Raw genomic sequence first — 23,348 nt, 5'->3', positions numbered from 1 at the left:
CCTAGTATTTCGATTTATGCTGTATATGGCCCACTTGAAGTACATTTAATTCAAATAGCAAATGAGTTTGACACCCCTGTCCTAGTACTTTACATGCTGCCCCTAATATTGTCTTTTAATGGCAAAGAGGTGGAAAAGCCCTAAGCCAGCTACTGTTATGGCTCAAATGGGTCTCATTTCGTGTAGCTCTCGGAAAATCTCTCAGAGAACATCGCTATCCACATGTGTTGACATTGAGTTTCTTATTCTGGAAGGACTGCCACATTCTAGAGCTTTTCCCCTGCACCCTCAATGCCCTGCCACATTGTGTTCTATCAGGTACATAAGTAATCCTTTGTCCACAAGCAACCCCTCCTCCCCTACACATCCCTCAGCTCTTTGCCAGGGGCTTCAATTATTCTGTGTCTCTGTATTTTACATGGTCCTCTGTCTGCATTCATGTACTTCCTACTGTTTTTTGCAGATGCACCGTTTATTTCCATGATTGCAGCTCTTTGCTGTTCTGCAGCTGGTATTGTTTGATTACTGATATGATTTCTCATTTAAAAATAAATCTAAACTAGGAAAATTACAAGTCTCTTAATTTACATGTTTAAATAGACTTTTCCCATCAGAACTGCCTGATCTGTTAACATTTAAAATATTTGAATTGATTTGAACCCTTTCTTTTCTAGTGTATGTGACGTCCTCAAGAAAGGCTTTATTTAACTTTCCATCTGTAGACAGGTCTGGTATTGTTACAATGAAAGACTGTGGTCTAGTAGTTAGAGCAAGGAACTGGGAGCCCATTTCAGCATTTGATTCCTCTCTGAAACCAGTTGCATGTCACTTGGGCCTGAAATTCCAAGCCACTGAGCTCCTGCAGCTCCCGTTGGATTTCAACTGCAACTGCAGATGTTTAGCGGTCCTCAAAATCAGGTCCTTTACCTCTCTGGAGCACTGTCTCCCTGTCTGAAAACTAAGCACAATAACTATCAACAGTGGTGGGAGGTTTAATTAATTAAATCCTTGGGTGGAAGGTGCTATAGAACTGCAAGTTATTAAGTGTGCTTTGTTAGATTAGTTTATCTTCAGCATGATTCCTAGCCTATTAGAAACACGGATAGAGCCTAGCTGTCACATTTCAGCAACTGACCTCAAGCTTCAGTTCAGCAATCTGGCTCGTTTAAGCATGTGCTTAACTTTAGATATTCAAGTGATTTGCTGAACAGAGATGGACTGCTGAACTGGAGAATGGAGTCAGTTGCTGAGGGGGGAGGAAGAGACTGTACCTCTCCATGCTTCTAACGTGCTGAAAATCTCAGTGAATTAGACTTGAGCATACGATACTTTGCTGAATTGGTATCTTTTGTCAGTTTGGTCTCAGGGTGGAACCTGAATAGAGGCCATTGGAGAAGGAATTCCAGGAACAGCACCAAGGGTCCTGATGATGGGATGGAATAAGCAGCAAAGGTGCTGGCAAATGAGAGAGGATACAATCCAAAGGAAGGAGGGATTGCATGGCTGGCTCAACCGCTGTAGTTTAGAAGGAATTGCTTTATTGGAACCTTGCCAACATTGTGAGGAATGTGTTCACTTTCCTAAGCAGAAGCCAGTAAAAACACAAAGGAAGGGTGAGAACCAAGACACTCAGCGGTGCTGCACTTGTTCCCATGAAGATGCAATGCCATTCATTCGTATTTTAGGTTTTGTTGTTTGAAATAGTTTAGCTTTCTTTGGCCACTTAAAAGAATAAATTGCACATTTACCCCACTTCTGCGATCAGCAATCATTATAAAAGTTCCTAAGAATGATGGGGGGTCTACAGTATGGTCTTCTGTAGTCAAGAATAAAATAAAAATTGGATATGGTCCCAAGGAGTTTAAGATAAGATTTTGGGCTGGTATTTGAGTGAGCTTAGACCAAAGAGTCTCCCACTAACAAGTCATATGCATCAGGATACCCAAGCCTGAGAAAACTCGAACAATAGAATCCAAAAACACGGCTTTTTGGAACTCATAATAACCAAACCTGTATCCTAAGATCAGCCTTTAATGTTAGGAAGACAGGCAATCCATGCTCTATTTTGGTAAATGTCGTATGTGATTACATTTTCATGTTCAAGGCACTTTACCAACAAACAAGTTCTCTCAACACTCCTGTGAGCCAAGTAATTCTTAGCCGCATTTTATAGAGGGAGGAACAGAGGCTTGCTCAGAGTCAGAGGGAGTCCATATTGGAACCAGCATTCATTCCTCACTACCAGTCCCATATTCAGTCCACCAATTCATATTTTCCCTCCTTACATATTTTCCCCACCTTCGATAGCTATCACTTCCATCCTCTAAAGGCTCTCTCCTGTATTCCTTGCACATTCAAAACTCCCACTGAAGTTAGAGTTTTGGGCATGTGAGAAATGTGGAACTGAGCCTACGTGCTTGTTTCTATTGTAGATTCAGGTTATGCAATTCCCTTTGGTAGTTACTCTTTATTTTATTTAAAGGTTTATTGGTATACTGGGGGTTGGGCAAAATCTCACTGAAGCTGGTGGGTATAACAGCCACCCGCCCTTCAGGATAAACATAAGAAACAATCAAGCTCCTTTATGGAACCAGATAGTTGAGAAATAAGAGCCGGCACCTGCAACACAAGCACAGGACAAGGCTTGAGTAGAAGTTGAATGACGGGGTCCAAGGTGTTTCCCTGGAGATTGATATTACAAACATGGGGCTGGCCCATTGATTGGTGAAGCTGAGTGTATGAGAGAAGCACCAAGACCAATAAACACTGAAGGATCAAAGAAGCCAGCAGAAAGAAAGAAGACAGCAGAAAAACTCTGGTAGCATGACACTGAGAATAAAAGTTGAGAGAACTTTTGAGTACAGAGTTGATTGAAAAGAGGCTTGAACTGTGAGCACAGAAACTCTCCTGTTTGGTTCCTACTGTGTTCTAGGAAAGAGGACTTTGTACATTGTGGGTAAATAAAGGATTGCATCAAAGAAATTCCTGACTCCATCATCAGTTTCTCCTCCTAATGGTGACAACCCACTAGCCCCTGAAAATTGGCTAACTACACGGGTGAAAAAGGTGTAATAAACAATATCTTTCTTTGTGCCTGCTTACCATGTTGAGTAGGTTTCTGAAATCCATCTTCTTGACAAGTGTTACTTAGAAATTGTGAACTAATGATTATTCAAACATAGTGATTCTCAATCTTTTTCATGGCATGGATCACAAAATAATAGTCTTGTCTCAGGGAAACCACCTTCTCTGTTCAGTCACATAATATTCATGTGGCAACTACAGTGAATTGCTTACATGGAAAGTATGTATTTATTTTTAGTTGTCTTAATGCAATATAGCAGATTGAAATAGAGAGGAGGAGCCAGCATCATGGGACTAGCCACCTGTTTGCAGACCACTAACAAATTCTCCATGCACCATGGTTAGACAGTCACTATTAATGAAAGTCAGTCTTCCTAACTACCTTGAAACTCCTTATCTATATTGCCTTCTTACAGTTCAACTGCCTGTCTATTGACACCCGAATTCGAAGTGCAGTTCCACAATACCACCCTTTTGTGCTGTGCCACATTGAACTCTTCTGCCTTTTTCCTTTTCTACATCCCAGCATCCTAATTCTTTGCTTAAGTAGGAAAGTTTAATCACTTGTCTACTCCCTTAGACAAACCTGAAAAGTCATCCTCTTCTCCCTTAGAAGATAGTCAACTGTGCTGCTTCTTCACTGTTGTAGAGTGAACGCCTTGTTGGAGCTGAGCACAAAGCATGAACTACATAGGGGAATTTGGTTTCCTCTCAGTGGGACATGTCTCTGGGATCATCAGAAGTTCAAGTTGCTGGGGCTTCCCCATTTTGTTGTCTGCCTGCTAGGGCAAAGGTTAAAAGCTTTGAGGATTTATCAGTTCTTGGAGCTAAGCAATAGCATTGTCCTGAAATGGTAAGCTTTATTTAGAAGAGTATGTTTAAGCAGCTTTCTTCACTAGGCTATGGCCTTAAAGGTGGTTGGACCAAAGAGCTGTACAAGTTTATTATATATAATGCAGCTTCTAAACATTCTCCATTATATGGCTGTGGTGAGGAGTTTTAGTATGAAAGTGCTGTCAGTGTGCTTGGAGCTGTACAAAGCAGAGCAAAACATGGTTCCGCCCTCATGGAGCTTGTACTCTGACTGTCACTGAACCAATAAAGTAGTTCTTTTTTCTCCTCCCCCCCCCCCCAATTTATGCAAAGTACATTTGGTGTATCCAATATGTCAAATTAACTGGAAAAATCTTCATGCACTGTATATAAAGAGCTATGCTAGTTACTTAATTTAAGGAGCCTCTCTCTGGAGGTTCTCAGCATGTCTTAAGAACCTGGTGAACTGGGCTCAGCCAGGGCCACTCCGCCCCACAGCATTACTCCCAGACCCAAATCTCACTCTCATCCCATTCTGGGAAAACTAGGACCCAGGAGATACCTACCCTCCCCACCCTCCCAAACCACGTGACCTTTATGGAATAACTGCAGAAAATAACCTGCGAAACTCCAACCTGCATGAACAGCTGCAGAACCAACCAATGCAGGGATTTTCAGAGAATTTTCTATAGTTTTGATTGGACCTTCTCTGCCCTGTGCTGATTGGCTGTTTGCTCCAAACATTCCCCTCCCTTACAGCCTTCACCTCAGCTTCACTTCATATCTTCCCTACGCCCCCTCAGTTTCCTTCCTTATCACCTTTCCCTTCACTTTTCTTTCTATTTAGATTACCCCCTCCTATCTATGCACCCCCCCAAAAAAACCACCCCAAAACAAAACATGAAAATAACGTGTTTGCTGCTGTTACATTGCTCACTCTGTTTGTGTTCTTCCCCTTCCATTGCCTTGTGTCTCTCTGGTCTGGTTAGATTAGTCTCTTCAGAGTAGGGACCAGCTAACTCTGTACAGTGCCTAGCACAATGCGTTCAATTCTTGCTTGATCCTGCGGCAATCCTGTAATAAACAGGATTAATAAATAACAATAATAATAATAATAATAAGGTGCCTTTACAACACCCTGTGAATTGAGAAATATTAGCCTCCTTCTACAGATGGGTAAACTGAGTCACAGCAACAGAAAGCTAGTTGCCCAGATTTTATACACAATCAATAGCAGTGATCGGAATAGGTGACCTGGCCTTTCACTATTGACCCTTGTGTTAAAGTTTTATTATATGGTAAAAATACGCTAATGTCTTTCCATGATTATACAGATATACTTACTACTGAGTAAACAAATCTGGCTGACCTTTTAATTTAAAATTGATTAATGCATTGTACTTTGGTTACAGTACATGGTGCTGTTGTATGTAACAAAGGCCACAATATATAGAGTACATGGCAATAGCGTTAAGTGGTCTGGCTTGCAGCCGACTAAATCTAGAGAGTAGATTTTAAATGCACCTTCTGTAAGTTACCTAGCAATGCGAGACTCTCTTGTCCTTACTTTGAGAGTATGGATTGTGGACAGGATAGTTGAAAAGTCTGACCTTCTAAACCTGGGGTTGAGATTCAAGCCTAGTGATCCGTATGCATGCACGCACCTGTGTCTATCTGTCTGTCTGTTCCCTGCAATGAGCTCCCTCCCTCCCATATGGATCTGCAAAGCTCTCAGCTATCATATAGTCATTTGAGTACAGAGTTAAACTGGCAGGGCGCAAGGTCTTAAGGATAACTCCAGTTGATATAGTTTTGCCTCAAAGATTCAAAGTCATCTGTAGTACTAAGTCCTGTGTAGTACGTTGACCCAGGCCACTATCAGTTCATTATTACACTAAAGATGGCAAGTCACCATGAAGAGAGAACCTTCCTTCATAATCAGTGGCCCTTGAAATACTGGGGAAAATCCCGGACTGCTGAAACTAACCACCCTTCTCCATTCAGACATAGCAAAGAAAATCTGAACAGTAAGTTCAATGCCCTGTAAAACCATTCTCCTAGAGCAGGGGTGGCCAAACTTACTGATCCTCTGTGACCCTCCTCCCCTGTGGGCAGAATTCTCTAGCCCCTCCACCCTGCCGCAGGGCAGAAGCTCTTAGCTCTCCACCCCAGTCTGGTAGGCAGAGAATGGGGTGGCATCAGGGGCTCCACGGGCTGCACTTTAACTGTAAAAGAGCCACATGCAGCTCATGATCCACAGTATGGTCACCCTGTCCTAGAGTGTATTTTTGTATTATGATGTTCCTCATTCACATCTAACTTTCTGATTGCTCTTCAAAAGAGTTCTCCTTACTTCGGTCTTCAAGTCCTTTTGAGGAGCCTGTCTTGTTTCACAACATCCTAAACAGACATATAATCTTAAATGCTGCTAAAGATCACATGGCCCCGAGCTTTTAGAGATCAGATAATTCTTAAATGCTGTCATAGTTATACCCTCCCTGTGCGTGTACATACTGCATGAATGCGTCCATGTATCCTAGGTTTCCTCTTCAGGAGACTCAATGTGTTGTCAATGAACACTGTGATATTTTAGAGTTATAGAAGGCTGCTTATTCTTCCTCTGTAATGGAATAATTATTAAGCGATTTTTAAGTTATTTTATTACTTTAAATGCTGTCAGGTGTTAGGATTAATTTTTAAATTTATTCTGCTATTTTAATGCTTTGATTTAATAACATAAGAACAGTCAAACTTGGTCAGACCCATGGTCCATCTAGCCCAGTATCCTGTCTTCCGACATTCTGAATCTGTTCATTCCCTTTAAAGTATCTGGCACTGGCAATTATCGAGTGATCCATCCCCTGTTGTCCTGGCCCAGAATCTGGCAGTCAGAGACTTAGGACACCTAGAGCATGGGGTTGTGTGTCTGACCATCTTGACTAATAGCCGTTGGTGTATCTATCCACCATGAACTCATCTAATTCTTTTTTTCAACCCACTTACATTTTTGGCCTTCAAAACGTCCCTGGCAACAAGTTCCACAGGTTGACTTGTGTTGTGTGAAGTACTTCCCTATGTTTGGTTTTAAACTGCTGCCTATTAATTTAATCAGATAACCCCTAGTTCTTGTGTTATGTGAAGGGATAAATAACACTTCTTTATTCACTTTCTCCATACCATTCATGATTTTATAGACCTCAATCATATCTCCCCTTAGTTATCTCTTTTCCAAGATGAACAATCCCAGTCTTTTTAATCTCTCCTCAGATGGAAGCTGTTCCACACCCCTTATCATATCTGTTGCCTTTCCCTGTACCTTTTCCTATTTTAAGGTATCTTTTTGGAGATGGGGCAACCAGACTTGCATGCAGTATTCAAAGGGTGTGTACACCATGGATTTGTATAATGGCATTATGATATTTACTGTTTTATTATCTAACCCTTCCTTAAAAGTTCCTAACACTCTGTTAGCTGTTTTGACTGCCGCTGCACATTGAGCAGATGATTTCAGAGAACTAGCCACCATGACTTCAAGACCTCTTTCTTGAGCAGTATCAGCTAATTTAGACTCCATCATTTTGTACTTGTAGTCGGGATTATGTTTCCAATGTGCATTACTTTGCATTTATCAACACTGAATTTCATCTGCCATTTTGTTGCCCAGTCACTTGGTTTTGTGAGATCCCTTTGTAACTCTTTGCAGTCTGCTTTGGATTTAACTCTCAACTAATTTTGTATCATCTGCAGACTGTGCCACCTCCCTGTTTATCCCCTTTTCCATATCATTTATGAATATATACAACAGTAGTGGTTCCAGTACAGATCCCTGTGGGTCCCCACTGTTTACCTCTCTCCATTATGAAAACTGACCATTTATTCCTACCCTTTATTTTCTGTCTTTTAACAAGTTACTGATCCATGAGAGTTCCTTCCCTCTTGTCCCATGACTGCTTATTTTGCTTAAGAACCTTTGGTGAGTTTTTAAACTAAGTTAACACTTAACACTGAACTAGAAGGCTGCACGTATATGAACTGCCCCAAGGAACAGAGACGTGAGACTCAAGTTTATTCAGTGTACTGTACTACATACCTATCTTCCTGGGAATCCATAATTACTCTAGCAAAACCCACAACTTTGTAGTAAAGTCCTTCAAACAATAATCCTCAAACAACCATTATGACATGATAGTGCCAAATTCTTGTATGGTAGGTAGTTAAATAAGTAGTGTTAGTCCAATATTAATGATGGGTGAGAGATTAACTGACCCAAAAGTATACGAAGGCAGAGAGGGACTGAACACAGATCATCCAACTCCTAGTCCCATGGAGTAACCTTTTGGTCCTTGCTGCCTCTCACATGTTTGTGCCAACTTTTTGTGTTTTTTTTCCTTCTGTACAGTCAAATGATTTGAGTGTGGCTGCAGATGTTTGCAAAAAGTAAAATTTAAAGAACATTTCAGTGTAAACCTCCAGAAACATTTATATTCTTGTCTGAACAGGGATCAGAAATACCATGCGATTCATCTGATCAATTGCAACTAAGCAATTTATTTTGAATTTAGCATTCACGGTCAAGTTTATTTGATAAATGTTTTACTCTGGATTGAATGCTAAATAAACTCAAAGGAAATGGCAGTTTGCTGATGAATATTCTCTGAGCAGTTACAAGGGCTAGATTTGTTTACAAGGGCTAGATTAATTGAAATCTACCTGTTTATAAAAAATACCTGCTAACAATTGAAAGAGGAATGAGGGTCTGTTAGCAAAACCTGTTATTCCAAAATATAAAGAGCCTAATTCAAAGTCTACTTATGCCAACAGGAAAAATCCAATTGACATCAATGGGTTTAGGTGGCTTTTGAAGATTTGTAGTCAGTGCCCACAGTATGTATAACACTTTATTCTGTGTAAAGACACAATCCCAACCCCAAGGAGTGTACAGTCAAGGCACTGCATTATATATATAGTTTACTCAATTCAGAAGAGCTACTGCAGTTTGAGAATCTGCTGGAAGACAAGAGGGGATGGGGAGGGGAACTGCCTACTTGTTCCCTGGTCTCTCAACCCTTGCATTGTTATGCCTCTTCCTCTCAATCTACCCCAAGTCATGCAAACAGCATGTGCAGTGTTCAGCAGATGGACTGGAGCTAGCCTGCATTGCAGCTGTCTCTCTCTCTAGCATGCAGATCAGCAATCAGACATTGGGACTAGAGGGGGAATTATAATTAAAAAGAGATTAATCAACCCATCACTACCAGTCTTATTTGGAAAATGTCTATAAAGAAATTATTAAAATGGGTCCCTGCTGATGCCCCCATCAGCCTCATGGGCTGTGATGTAAATTAGAGGAACAGATGTATAATTCAGATGGGCTCCACTTTTCTAAAATGAACTGCCCTCTTCTATTCTTCACAGGTTCTTATGTCACCCTCATCACCACAATAGCTGAGTGCCTTCCAGCCATGCATTAAGTGACATGAGCAACATTTGTCACATGTGATTTGTTCTCTCATCCTCTCCCCAAGGGAAGAATTTTGTATGTAGGGTGTGTTTTGGTAGTGTTGTCTGTCTTTAAATGGGGAATGTACTACTTCCCCATGGTGTTGTGAAGATCAGTCAGTGTTTGTGAAGCACCCTGAAAGGGTGCTGGAGAACTGCAAAGTATTATCTTATGCCATGTGAAATATGGGTTGCTTTTTAAGTAATGAAAAACTGGAGACAATCCTACATGTAGACATTATATGCCATGTTATTCCTTTCATGTCCCCCCTCCATAATGTGGTTTCTAATTTGGTTGCACATATGTAGTTAAATCATAGATATATATAGTTGAAATAAGTCGGGAAGGTAACAAATAATTACTTCTGTTTCCTTCTGATGGAGTTGCAGGAATAGGGAGAGGGGAAATCACATAACCACAAATGTGAACTTCATATGGAGTGGAATGTAGTGGTCCTTTTTCTCCGCAGAGAAACTAGCACCTGTGCTTTATAACCAGTACTGTTCTGTCCTGATTGCTGCAGTATTGAGCTCTGATGCATCCAGAAGCCTGGGTGAGCACAGATGTGTTAAACTAAAAATAAGTTTAAGTTGAGAGGGGTGGTTTCAAACTTCTTTCCTCCCCACTCCTCCTACTTCATGTCTCAGGCAACCAGCAAGCTACAGAGTTAATGAGACATTCCACCTGCTTCCTCATAAGCTTTATATAACCCAACCCTCAAGACAATTAAGAAAGAAGTAGTTCTGAGACGATACTAGCCCTTCTGTAAGGTTTTTCTCACGGAAACTACATATGATATGTTAACAACAAACAGTGCCTGACCATAGACAGAGCTAGGATGCTTACATGACGCAGATGATCGCTTCTAAAGAGCACGGGACTCGGCAGCACCGTACTCGGCAGGCAGGAAGGACCAAACAGTTATCTCCAGTCATGTTAGTGTTCTTTTCAAACCTACTTCCATCTTTAAACTGAAATTCACTTTCCAACCAGCCAGGAATAAAGCCCAAGGCAAGGCTTGATAACTTCTTCTGTTGGATCATCATCAGTTACTAACTCCCTATAACGATCCTCCCCCACAAATAAATTGGAGTAGTTTTATTTCCGTGTTTACCATGGGGAAGATTTTACCTCTTTTGCAGGTAGAGACTGTCTGGGATTTTTCAAATGAGACTAAGGAGTTTGATGTTCATTTCCTCTTGGATTTTAGTGGGATTTGGAGGCATAACGCTTTGGCTCCGTGGAAAATTCCAGCTACGAAGCAGTCTCTGAGATGGAAGCAATTTTCAGGTTATCCATAGTAGCAGACATTTGTTTGAGGTTTACTATGGTACTAATTAAAGGTTATTTATCTCCTTCATAAAACTGTCTCATTCTAGTTATTCATTTTCTCTGAAAAGCCAAAGAGTTGGATGCATAAAAGTTGTCTGGACCAAGTTCTTCACTTAGAAATCATGCCTGGAAATAATACCTAAAGAAATAATTTGGTTTGGAAATAATATCTAAAGAAATTTTTCCATGGACATTCCTCATATATCTAAAGTAAACAGCTCCTTATTAAACAGATCCAGATCCACATTTCACCACCATTCAGGGAAGGTCAGATCCAGGGTTTTGGTTTGGCTGGTGACAGAGAACCTGAGAAAACTCCTCCAGAATTCTGGGGGCTGTTTGAAACCAGGGGGTTGTTCTGGCCACACTTTGTCTCAAGAAAGTGATCAGTATGAAGTGCAAAGTCAGTTCTTAAATAGCGTCACGGTTATGTTTGGAGAGAAACAGTTATACTAGTAATTGGTTGCGTAAATACGTGAAATGAGACCCATTATGATACCGAAAATGGTTTTGGATTTGGATTTTGCTGGCCCGTCTTCCTTCTAAAGTTCTGAGCCCTGTCTAATCTCCCCTCCCAAATATTTGCAGTCAGTGACTTGCTCCAGTCCCACTCGATAGCTGGAATTGTAGGTAAGCAATTCACTATTCTTACTATATTTAGTTGAAAGCTGCCAGTGTTTCCTGCACTGTCCTACCACCCTTAAGTGCGTAAGTCATTATTTTTGGTGATATACAGCACAGCTATGTGCGATGATGAAAAGGAAGAAAGAATTGTGGACTTTGTGTATCATGATATTTGACCCAAGACGACACAGCTGACTCAAGAGTAGTGTCTGACAGGCACCACTCATGCTACCTGTAAAAGGACAGTGTAAAGGAAATTTGATTTTGGGGATGAGGATGCTAGAGAGAATATCTAAACAAACCAACCACATCCTACTTTGGTGATGTGGTAAATAAACTTCCATTGGAGGAGGGTTTGATTAGAGGCATTCTAGGACCATGGAGCTGGAGAGGGGCTTGCCTGAGAGTCTTTAGCAGAACTTGGCTTTTGGGACTTGTGAAGGAAAATCTCACTTTCATTTAAAGCAAACAAACAAACAAAACAAAACTTGTTTTCTTACAAAGATAATCCTGAAAATATGCCCTGATCACTGGGTTGAAAGGGAAAGAGCAACTGGGTTCCATTTCTCAGTAATGCCAACTGAGCTTTCAGGCGTCATGAATCAGGCCGCCTCCTCACGGAGACTTTTAAAATGAGTTCTGGGTTTTTATTTGCCTTCTGGCTTTTGATCCTTTGACAGTCTTGTTCTCAAGATTTTTCTTGGTAACCATGATGGCTAGAAACTAACTTAAAAATAAAAGCAGAGACTCTTGATACAGTCACATGATTCCAGGAGCTGGGGCTTTAAGAAAAAAACCCCACTACTGAAGACTCTTGATAAAGTTGATTACACCGATTTTATTTTTGCATGCTCTTTTACATACATCCCCTTTTATGTTAGGGAGTTTAGTTAAGTTTGAGGGTATCCCAAAGAAAAGCAAGTTTACTGAACCAGAATGTATGTTTAAGTTCTACTCTGATAGGCACTGGCTAAGAGTTTTGCTGAATCAGTGGCTTCCAAATCACTTGTCAGCTATGTATCAGGTAGCTATCAGAGCTCCTGGACTCAGGGATCCCTAATGGAATGGATTCCTCCTACCCTATTCTTAAAAGGGACTCATAAGTGAGTCAATTATTGCTATTTAGGTGTTGGTTTTATCCACCACTGCTTTACCACCTCCTCAGTCAAGTTCTCAAAACTTGCTCTTTGCCTGAGACACTAACATGACTAGAGATAAATGATGGATTAGAGAAACAGGTGATGTCTGGCTCTGACTCCAGTTCAGCAACACTGGCTTTAGGCAGCTTGGTTTAGAACATGCCTTAAGTTTGCTAATGTGCAAAAATAAAAGTAAAAATCATAATGTTATTTTCTTTGAGAAGAGGTTAGGGGATGAAGAGTGCAGAATATCTGCTCCCAGGGATTGTGGGGTTCAGTTAATGTTTCTTTGAAGATCAGTGCTATACTAAATCTCTCTCATTTGCTCTAAGTGCTAAATAGTTGGTTCTATTCTGGATGAAAGCATGGCTGAGAGTTACTGTATCAATAACCACTTCCTTTCAACATGTGTGTTTTCATTTTACTCATTGATTAAAAATAGCTGATTTGCTTCATTTTCTGCCTCTGCTTCGGTAGCGAGCAGTTTAACTAGATCTTGTTGGGTCATTCTCAAAGGTTTCAGATAAGAGTCCAAGTATGGAAGCTTTTATGAGCTATCAGCAGAATTGGGGGTGAAACCTCATGAGAAACTCACCCAAGAGATTTCTAGTACAGTACTTCCTGTTTCTGGTCAGACTGGAACTATCATAAGCTGTGTGTTTGTTTTATTGTTTTTTCCTTCCCCTCTTCCTTCTTCCACTTTCTGGATTCATCCACTACCTTGAAGTGGCTCAAGCAAGAAGCAGAGTTATTTTCAAACTCTACAAAATTTATATTGGCATTTAGAGCAAAGCTTTGTGGTGGGATGTGCAGCATGTTTTGTGTTTTACCTGAACTAGTTTCCCCCATTCCCACCTGGAACATCATCTACCTGTTAATTCTGTTCATTAACCTCACTTGTAAATTCTTAGATGGGGACAGTCTTTTTACTACATGTTTGTTGAGTACCTCTTTCAGTGGGGCCCTAGATGCTACTACGGTACAAATAAATGTTTGATATTTCAGCATTTTTCAGATGGCTAGCCACAGGAATTCTTAGGAGTCTGCAATGCAGAGTGAAACCTACAACTATACCACCAAAAGGATCTATTGTTCTGTCTATTATAAAGACCTCAGAGTGAAGTGAAGCTGAGATAAAGGAACTACCAGGGCCTTAGATTTTACCACCTTCAGCTCTTTGCGCCAGTTTCTTCTTCTGCAAATTATGGGTCTTGCCTATTTTGATTGTATCTCTTTGGGGCAGGGATTATACAGTGTGTTCATATAGTGCCTGGCACAGTGGTGCCCACATCTCAGTTGGTGCCTCTAGGTGCTACAAATAATAGTTTGCAGTTTTAAAAGGGTCAATCATATCACTAGGGTGTACCAGTCAATAATGAATATAACTATGGTACTTTTTAATATCATCCAATACTTGCTCATAAAACTTGTTTATCATCACTTCACAAAGATTGATAGAGTCCCACAGCTGGTATAATCCCATGGAGAAAATACAGGCTGTCTTACTTACTGTATCTGAACAGCGCGGTTGCAACAGCCAGCAGCAGACAGCAGGGGAGCCAGATCATAAAAACTGCACTAAATAAACCAATCTACAGCATTACAGTTGATACAAAACAGCAACAAATATCAGAGGCAATGAAAGGAAAAAACTGGCAAGAACATGTCCTTGTAGATGAAATGAGAGGATTTGATTTAAATATAATGATTGAGATTCCCTCTCCCTTATATGACTGGCACATGTTATATAGAGAGATTATCTGTACACGTTATCGTGCATTCATGACACTAAAATGTTACGGTCAATTATACACTCCACAAACACCAGTAAGATTTTAGATTTCACTTGCCTCCCCCATCCCTTCAGTTACATCTGCTTGTTAATTCTATCATTGGTTTCATCCTCCTCTACCTCAGAGTTTAGTGTGCAAGTGCTGGGTTGTGTTCATGACCTATGATATACAGGAGGTCAGACAGATGATCTGGTGATCCCTTCTGGCAGTAAACTCTATGTTGCAGGAGGCAAAGTTTAGAAATTCATTCCTAGGTAAGCCTCAGCCAAATTCCCTAGGTCATCAGATATCATGTACCATCTCAAATATATTTAAGCTCCTTAATTAGCATTTACAGAGTCATTGATAAGTATGGTTAAGTGTCATTCAATGCATATAGTATGTGCAAATAGCCACTGTTTTCCGTCATGTATTGTGATAGTATGGATGTGCTTCACTCAACAGAATTCTTCTATGCTAAGGAAACAGACTTTCCAAAGCTAATACAGGAAGTAAGTGTAGTTATACATTTGGAGAGGACTCTACTTTTGTTGCTTGTTACTGGTGCAATTACAGATGGTCTTGTCTACCCACTTAAGCCATTACTTTTTTCTGCTACTCTTGGGTGCTGAAATCAGGTGCACATAATGACAAGTACAGCTGCATAACTGATTTCTTTGTGCAGTTACTGTAATTATGTGAGCCAATTGGACATTCATGTGCATAATTCCCCAATGTGTAAAAGGTTAATTATGCATAGGAATGGCTGTTTGTCCACCCTTAACAAATTTATACATCTAACCATAGGAACTGCAAACACAAAACAATTGCACATACCTAATTTTTGAAATTAGGTTCCAGATTGCACAAGTGTCCACTTACAATTTTTCAAACTGATATTTCTGTATATACACACAGTAGTCAATATATATGGCAATATGCACTAATGGAGTATAGCTTGTCATGCTGTAAAATTTTACAGCGAGATTTAAACCTGCCACTCAGTCCTGTATATTTATCCCCCAGTAACTTGTATAGATCAGAAGAGATGCTTGGGCTCTGTACAAAAATCTCTCATTCCACAGCCAAAGTTTTAAATCGCTTTAGAGGTTTTCTGATGGACTTCTGTCCTGAGAGTGGGGACCTGTGGGGTGAAGAGTCAAAGAACCATCCAGTGCAATTGCAGAAGAGAGCTTTAGAAGTAATGGGTAGAAGATTCTGGCAACCATGGAGAAAGGTTAGAGAAGCAAGTGGGAGTATTGGTGGAGCATGGAAGGGAACCAGACTGGAGAGTAGGGTGAATACGAAAGAGGGGCACTTTTAGGGGGAGAGCCCCCCCAAGCATATACACGACAAGCGACCAACCCCATACTGTAGGGTTACTAAGTGAGTTGTTACTTGCAGATATTTTGGTACTCTGCATCAGTGGCATAGCAGGTTATTCTTTTTCCATTCCAGTCTCTCTTGCCCTTACGCTTGGGTTTCCTTATCTCATTCCCCACAGCCTCTTAGGCCTATGCCAAGGATCCTAACAACCTGGAGGCAATGACTCAGCATTGAGGTAACTGGCTTGAGTTGGAGGGAATGGGGGTGACAGTGTTAAAAAACATTCACTATTCCCTTTATTTCTCCCTCACATAATGCAGCCCTTCATGCATTGGTCACATCCTGGTGCTGTGTTTGCCCTGTGGCTGGGAGGAAAGGCAACCCTGCATAGCAAATGTGAAAAATCGGGACAGGGGGTGGGAAGAAATAGGTGCCATATAAAGAAAAAGCCCTGAATATGGAGACTATTCCTAGAAAATCGGGACATCTGATCACCCTAGCCCTGCATGTCCATGGCAGTGTGGTACAGAGGCAGTCACAGTGTTAGCCAAGCAACTAGATCTGCTCAAGCTATTAAAATCAATAAAATACATAAAAATTCCTGACCTCTTTGTTTCAGCCCAGTGCAATTGGAAACAGCCAAGACCAACACACCACAAATCTCCAACAGGAACTATTCAGCCTTGGAGACAGCCAAGCTTAGACACAGTGAATTGCCTCTGCATCTGAGAAACAGAGTAAGTTTTCTCTTCTTATTAAACTAGACAGCAGAACAAACTTGAATGTTTGGAACTTGCACTATACTTGGGCTTTTGCTAAATCCACTTCAGCTCTTATTTTGGATCCACCTGCTTTCAGCAATCTGCTACCCCAATGAGCGCTCAGCTGCTTGTTTCACTGATGTCTGAGCCACTGTACCCCTCATTCCCCCCCACACCCCTCAAAGCAGTCTCGTTTAGCTTTACAGAGACTAAAATACTTCACCAGCTGCTGACCACCTGGTGCATGAGACGACTTTAGGAAGAGGGAATAAGAAACTGAAAATAAACTGCACAAGACCAAAAAGACAAACACAGGCCACACACTAGAAGTGAGAGAACCAAAAATAACAGTGACATGATCCATGTAATACTATAGTTCAGAATTAACCACTTGAGTGTCTTAGGACATCGAGTGAGTGTCTGTCTAGCAATAGGAACGTCACATGGTTTGAATGACCTAGACAGTGTGTCCTGGGCTCCTGACATTCCATGGCTGAAAATAGACTGTGGGGCTTGGCTCCAAGCCTGCTGATGGACTCCAGGCAGCATTTCAGAACAAGCATTTCCTTCCCTCCTCCACCCTACCTCCTTCATTTCACTTGTGAATCACCACGCTTGCTTAATTCTTCTAACACTGGGAATCAGGACTGATCTAATCTAATGCATCGATTCCAGCCTGCTGACACTCCTAGGAATTAATTGGAGGGATGAGTAAGAATTTGGCAGGCTCCGCTGCCGAGGGGAATTCACTTTTTCAGCCCAAGCACAGGCCAGCTGCCTTTTGCTATTAAATATGATTAAAAATGCAAGTCTTGTGTCCCGTGTTAACTGGAGAGAAGCAAGTATAGATGAACCTGAACCAGCCCAATTGCTTATGTGAATACTTCCTAAGCCTCAGGTATGCCGGTATTTGCTTTGCTGTGATCTGGAATGAAGAAATCTCAGCACTGGCCGGTGTTCAAGAGTGATTCCGTGGAAATAATGTGCTTGGCACTTCCTAGAATGCCAATATTCCAGGTAGCAACTAGTTCCATGGAAGTTTTTAGGCCATACACACCCACTCAACCCTCATGCAAAACCGGCTTTTTGTTGAAATACAAGTTAACGCTATTGAAACGCAAGTAGCTGAAGCAAAACAAAAAATTAGACCAGTTAAAATGTTAAAGACACATGCAAACTGAAAAAAGCAAGAAGAGTTCTGGGCTAAGGTGGTCACTCCTGGACATGCCTAGACAGTCTTCTTTCATATATGGAACATACCAAGAAAACTTTCAGTCCCTTGCACAACCCGCAGAGAACAAATGAAACTGCAGTGTCTGTAGTCTCTCCAGCAATGATTCTGCCATGACTGGCACTCCATGATTCAATACACAAAAAACTGCTGTATTATAAACCCTTTTGGAAGAGTGGCAGTATTTAAACATAGGAGCAACTCCCATCCACTCAACTCAGATGTTTAGCCTGCCACACTTCCTACAGAGAACTGCAGGGTAAATAGGAGAACTATCCCCAGTTAGGTGTGGAGCAGGATTTTAGATTTGTGGCTCCCATTAAAAAGTCATTTGGAGGTGTGATTAAACACCCATAGAATTCTCTGAAATTCCATAATCCGGGTAGTAGGGGGTGGCTTTGTGGGAAAATCCCCTTGTCCTTGGGGTGAGCAGCAGGGGCTGAAGTACTAAAGGATACCTGTCCTGCCAGTCACTCCAAAATCATGATTACAGAACATGGTTTGGTGTGGACAGGCCTAGACTATTGTGAAGGAAGAATAGGTGCTAGACAGACACAGACTGAAGTATTATAGTCAGTGATTCGGGTGTTCCAAAGTCATGGGATTTGCTAACGAACTCTGCCCCTAGTCACAGAATCATGCTCCAGAACCAAACTTAAAAAAAAAAAAAAAAAAAAGGTTTCTAGCCCCTATGATTGCAGACAGCCTCAAGCATGAACAGAGCGCAAACTGACTCGGTGTCATCTGCAAAGATCCTGAAACAAGTGTTTTGGGAGCTATGACCTACCTGATTTTGGGATAAATGGGGCATCTGTGGACTACAATTCCATGGAGCCAGGCAGCAGGGAGCTAGGAGCAGGAGCTACAGCTGTTTGCAACAAGTGTAAACTGGCAAGCCATAGTGTGGAAGACAGTGTCGCCATGGAGATCTGGGGAGATAAACTGCTGTAGCCACCTACCGCTCTCCTGGAACACATGGGGTACATCTCCACTCCAGCTAGGAACATGCTTCCCAGCTCTGCTCAAGATAGCATGCTAAAAAGAGAAGTGTAGCCGGGGATAGCATGGGTCAACACTCCCACTACCCTTGCCCACACCGCTATATTTAATACATTAGCTAGGCAGAGCTAGCACGTCTGTCTACTAGAGTCGGGAAGCATGCTCCCAGCTACAGTGTAGATGTACCCAAGGTTGAAGGAGGCAGCTCTGAGCTGGGCTGACTGGACCATATCATGGGAGCAGAGGCCTAGGAATTGGAGCGGTGACACATCCTCCTTCATCATGGCAGAAATCCTCCAACAAGTATTATGTCCATGCGTATGCAGCTAGGTGCACGTGTATGATTGGGAGAGGGAACAGGAACAAGAGGCATTTCATGGCAAGAGAATAAGTTGCTGCTGTGGAATTCAGAAGCTATTGCCACAGAATTTGGCCCTGTTGTGATGTAGAGCATACAGGATTCTGCTTACAACTGGTTGTGATGACTTGCCTCTAGCTAGTAATGTGTCTGTAGTAGCTAGATGGCTGGGTGCTGACTGTCTGCAAATTGATAAGTAGACCGTGAGGTCAATTTAGGCCCAAATTTAAGTTTTTTAAATACATGATTTAACAAAGACACATTAAGTGTTCCCACTTTAATTGCAGTGGAAGCCAATTTATTAAACCAAACAGCATAGCTTAAACCCAGACATTGCAGCATTGTGCTAGACCATGAGAAATGGAACATTAAGAACAAGTGAAATTGGCTAATCTATTTCCTTTATTAGAGCTAAGAAAAGTGCAAGAACTAGCGGCATGGATGAGGGGGAATAGTTGAGATCCTTTCACTTTTAATAGTAGGTGATGGTTTAAAAAAATAAAGAGAAGTTTTTTTTTCAAACAAAAGATACACTATTTAACCTGCTGTGTCCCTAAGGAACATTTGCTTATGACCTAGGAAGTTGTACAGCAACATTCAGGCTGAGTTTTTATAGAAACACTGAGTTCCTTCATAGCATAAAGACCAGTGACCATTCAGGTCAACGAGAGCTGTGAGGGCTCAGCAACTTTGAAAAATCAGGCTGCAGGAACACCGGGATTTATGTGCCCCACACTATAAAATTAAATCTAGCTTGAATAAGAGGATAGCGTTGCTATCAATGGGCACTTTCTTTCAGTTAGAAAAAGGATTCATTCTTCAGTTGCAGCAATGGTAGCATGCTTTCTGGAACAAATTGACAACTCTCCATTACCAACCAACTCCCACAGGGGAGAAGAAATAGAACAAAAATTCAGCAGCTCCTTTTGTTACAAGGTATATCTTTCTGGGCACACATGACACCAGTACCTTTTGATCCACACTGACTACATTCTATCTGGTATTGATAAGCAAGATGTTGTTTTTGACTCAAAACTCAGTATTGGCAACCCAAAGTCAGACCCCAAAAGTCTGAATTTAATCTTTTTCAATATCATATTTTGGTCTGAGTTTTGACTTCTTGCCAACTCCCATTATGTATCACAGTGAGCAGCTCTGAGACTAAACATCGTGGGTAAGATTTTCAAAAGTGCCTAAGTCTCATTTTCAGAAGTGATTTAGGGACCTTAGACAATGTAACCCACAGACACTTAGGGTATGTCTACACTGCGTTTTAAAACCTGCAGCAGTGAGTCTCAGAGCCTGAGTCTAGAGACTCCAGCTCGTGAGACTGTGGCGCTAAAAACAGCTGGGTAAACATTGCAGCTCAGGCTCTGAAGCCTGGGGAAGTGGGTTGGATTTAGCACTCTTCAGCTGCCTAAAGTGTTTATAACTCTCAAAGAGAGAGAGGGGACCCGATTATCCTTCCACTGAGATCAGTCTTTAAAAACAGTAACACGGAAATCAGTCTTTTAAAAAAAAAAGGAAGTTAACCCACACAGCCTCTTACCAGCAATGCCTCTTTACTACTACGCTGCAGAATCCTTCTGCATTAAAGGAGGAAAGCCTTGAACATACTGCATCATCAATGGACTCCACTGAGTATTTGGCGATTGTCACGGGGGAGGAGGAAGGAGGGACAAATTGGATGGGGCATGTTAGAGCAGGTTCTACGTTTGCAAGGAGCCATTACTGAGTGTCAGGAATCTCAACTGGCCAAATTTATGGGTGCAAAAATTGCACCGTCTGAGTCAAGCGTAGATCCGGAAGTTCTATGTTCTCTCTAATAGAAAATAAGCCATCTGCTGCGTGGAAATCTACATAGTGTGATAAAGTGAAGTGGCAACCCACAACTGTCTTAAACTGAAGCTGTTGTGATAACCTTACTCAATGAAATTGAGTCAGCTTTCTTCTTACAGACTTGTTTAAGGCTAGAAGGGATTATTAGATCATCTAGTCTGACTCCGGTATGACAGAGGCCATTACATTTCACCCAGTTACCCCTGGACTGAGCCCAATAATTTGTCTGACCAAAACATAATTTCCAGAAAGGCACCCAGTCATGACTTGAAGACATCAAGAGATGGAGAATCCACCACTTCCTTTGGTAGTTTGTTCCAATAGTATTAAAAAATAAATAAATAAAAAAATAAATAAAACACACACACACCATCTCCCTACCCCTGCTCACTGTCCTCTCTTTGTACCTCCATGGATCATATTAGTCCATCTTGCCACAAAATCATACTTTGAGCTTATCATGTTCAGATGCTTGTCCACTTTGACCCTGAATCCCTTTTCAGAGTCATTGCTTTCTGGGAGAGAGAGTTCCACATTCTGTAGATATGGCCTGTGTTCCTTATTCTGAGATGTGTGACTTTGCCCTTGACTCTTAAAACAACCAAACACGTTTTGTTTGAATGACCCAGCTCACTCTGTAGAACTGCTCTGTCGTTATTTACCACTTTGCCACTTTTTGTGTCATCCAGTTTTTAATCAGCAGTGATATTTACTTGAATAGCATGAGGCCTGGTACAAATACTGTGGAACCCCACTAAAAATACCCTCTTTCAATGATAATTCCCCATTGACCCTACTTTAAGATGTTAGCCATTTCTTCATCCAAGCACACGGGTTTTGAATCGTACTAAATTTTAATCAGAAAAGCAGAAAGCTAAACAGAACACACATCCAGTAAGAAAGAAAGCATTTGATTTCAGGGAACAGCATTTAGATCCAGAAGGTAACTGACAAATACTCGCTCCTACTAATTTAGAGGTGTGGGACAAAGGTTGACCTAGGACAGATGTCAGAGCTCCCCCTAAAGGGCATCTCATAGAAATGAGAGTTAAACTAAGCAGTGGATACAGATGAAACAGATCAACTTCAATGTATCAGACTTTAACTGTAGAAATATTTTGTTTGCTCACTCTCAGTGATAGTCTTTTAAAGACTATACTCATGAGCCAAGAGTTTGGGTGTAAATACCTGGAGTATGTTTTTTAATGAGAGCTCATGCTTGTTCAAATTAAGTTGCTGACTTTTAGGGAGAGCTACTAGACTGTGAAATAGTATCCCTAGGGAAGTGCTAGAATACCCATGAATTGGGACTTGAAACACTACAGTGAACAAAATAGTAAATAGTGCTTTCAGAAAGAAGCTCTCTGCATTGGTAGTGAAGATGGAAGAGCATTATTTGATTTTCTAGTCCATATCCAGTTTCTGTTGGGACTTATATAATGCAACTTATTTCTTCTACTTTCCTTGTGCAGTGGAATAGTCTATCCAATAGGTCATGCCATGCTGGGTTTTATTTTTTTATTCCTTGGCACATAAGAATAAAATGATGAAGTAGTTTATGATGAAGGAATTTAAAAGGCTTAAATTTTGTTTTAGCAAACATATTAGTAGTCCATTTTGACAAGGAAAGTTTTCCTGATAAATACTTAGGATTCTGTGAATTAAGGTGATTGTGAGATCAAGGCAGGAACTGTCTGTTTACTTTGTGTTGTAAAACATCTAGCACAATCCACTGAGCTAGAGTTCAGTACTGCCTCTGGAAAAATCTAACTCTTTAGGACATAACTTTAGGTGCTCAAATTTGAAAAGTTTTGGCCTAACTGTATCTATGAGAGTAGGTTTTGCTGACCAGGACTGAAACTGGTATTCTAATATTTACATACTGACTTCTGCCAAGTTACTGTCCAGATGTACTCACAGTTCCAGAAAGTAAGATCATGTCTGTACTTAGCTGCTAATTTGAGAAATTTAGGTTTTTGCTTTCCATTGAAAGACTGCCTCATCACTGCTTGTCCATAAATAGTCAGATCCCCTTTAAGGTGTTTCAGTCTGAATACCCCAAAATCATTAGTTACTTTTGAAAGGCTTAATTTTTAGCCCATTCAGTAAGCTATATTAATGCACATTTACCTCCCGTAGAGCAATTAGCATGGACTAAACTTCCATATTTATAGCTATTCCCCTGATAAGTGAAGTCACACACATCCTATCTCAGCAAATGCTCTTCATTAATGTTCTGGAGAAGCATAACTCCTCCATATGGCCTGTTAAGAAGCTTGACAAGGCTCTAATTGGACACATGGTTGAGATTATGGAAGGAAGCACTGGTCCTTCCATATGGCTGGCCTGTCACTGAAGCACAGAGCTTCACAATGAATAGTTGTATATGTATCAGTATTTCTTCTGCTATCTTTCTCTTTGGGAATTAACACCTCTTCACCACATTTCACAACAGTAATCAGGGTTAGATCTGCTCTAGGAATTATTTTGGGGAAGTTCTATGTCCCGTGTTATACAGGTGACCAAACTCGATGATCACAAAGATCTTACTGGCCTTAGAATCGGTGATT

At 41.0% G+C, this 23,348-nt stretch overlaps 1 long non-coding RNA gene across 1 annotated transcript in view; it reads right to left on the bottom strand.

Annotated features, from left to right (window-relative positions):
- LOC137152657 (uncharacterized) overlaps positions 1-23,348 on the bottom strand; it is a 60,020-nt gene that overhangs the window by 23,017 nt on the left and 13,655 nt on the right. The window contains exons 2-3 of the long non-coding RNA XR_010919567.1: positions 10,529-10,665; positions 4,835-4,971 (exon numbers count right to left, since the gene is read on the bottom strand). This is a non-coding gene — a long non-coding RNA (uncharacterized lncRNA). The remainder of the gene's footprint in view (positions 1-4,834; positions 4,972-10,528; positions 10,666-23,348) is intronic.

This window comes from Emydura macquarii, unplaced genomic scaffold, assembly GCF_026122565.2.
Source record: "Emydura macquarii macquarii isolate MOO-44397 ecotype Brisbane River unplaced genomic scaffold, CSIRO-AGI_Emac_v2 contig_1230, whole genome shotgun sequence".
Classification (NCBI taxonomy): domain Eukaryota; kingdom Metazoa; phylum Chordata; order Testudines; family Chelidae; genus Emydura; species Emydura macquarii.
Note: the sequence above shows the minus strand (reverse complement) of the source record. Positions and strands in the feature narration are given on the sequence as shown.